A 1,463-nucleotide genomic window follows, 5' to 3' on the forward strand; every position below is an offset into this window, starting at 1 on the left:
AAGTTAGTGAGCACCCCAGCCTGAACGTTATGGTATTCAGTTAGGCCTTATAGCACTGTATGGACAATGCTTCTGAAACAACAAAATAGTATTTCATCATATATTAGCATTATCATATACATATTAATTATTATGGTTTCATTATACCAGGAAATTAATGATATTGACCTATTGCAATAGCATGAACAAATTATGTTAACATTCGATAGTCAATGGTAAATAAAATGTATGAAAGTATACCATTCAATAGAAATGAGTATATATTTTTATATATACATTTGATATAAACATAATACTATATCTATATCTTCACACAGACAATTTTCATGATATACAATATTTAAAGATATACTATCTGCCATGAGCTAAAAGATGAAAAATTTACTTCCACATTTGAAATTAAAAATATTTATAATTAAGTAAGTATTTAAGTAAGAAATTAAAAATCTGAATGACAAAATGTTTTTCTATCAATTAACAGACAGTTAAATAGTACATTTGCTATATTTTTATATATACATAGACACTTTTTGGCTAGTACAGTCAATTTAAATTAAGAAAAATATCGACAGGAGGTCCAACAACTCTGACCGGGGTCCGAAACAAGGGGTTGCCTAGAACATCGGTCAGGTTCTCGGAATAAATTTCATAGTGGGGTTTCATGGGGAGAGATTTTACGGCTTAGGATCGCCCATATGCTGTTTGACCAATATAGGGAATGGCTATCAAAATAACTTTGTGTGGATGGGCAAATTCATATTTTTTGTTGTTGTTGTTGTTGTTGTCGTGGAGTTGGACGATGGGGGATCGATGTTAGTTATGGCAACTCGGGTTACATAGGCAAGGCTAGTTGTTTTTGTTTTTAACAAATAATAATTTTCAGCTATAGTCACAAGAAGTATATGTGCTACTGGAGCCCAGCATACCTCCCTCTTATGTGGAGTACCCGAGCATACATACACACAGAGACAGTGACACTATCTCATGTTTTTAAACTCTATTGGTTTCCTTTATTTCATTTTTTCCATATATTCGACTTTCTTGAGGAGGGGTGCCATGAACGTTCTCTCTTAAACGCCCGGCGCTATATAAATTTTCAATATTATTACAATATTACTAATATATATATATGATGGTCAACTGCTCTCTATTTTCGAAGAAATAAAATTTGACAGATGTTGCCAGTAAAGGATTCATAGTGGAGATGGAGTGGGTGCGTGCAACAACCGCCCCTCCCCGTAAATTATTAAAAATTATTTTTAAAAATGCAGAAAAAATTATACAAATTAAAGTATGAGAGTGCTATTTCCGGCCATCTAGAGCATGGAGATATAGATGTGCCATAATCATAAACGTTTCTTACCTCAGCCCCCAAACTCGGTTGGGACTGAGGCCGTCTAGACCCTCCATTTGTAAAAGTCCCTCCCTGGGTCCCCTCTATTTCGAATCTCTGGATTTATCAC

The sequence above is a fragment of the Anneissia japonica genome, unplaced genomic scaffold (assembly GCF_011630105.1).
Source record: "Anneissia japonica isolate Jap-2015-1 unplaced genomic scaffold, ASM1163010v1 scaffold287712_len2945570_cov188, whole genome shotgun sequence".
NCBI classification, from domain to species: Eukaryota; Metazoa; Echinodermata; class Crinoidea; order Comatulida; family Comatulidae; genus Anneissia; species Anneissia japonica.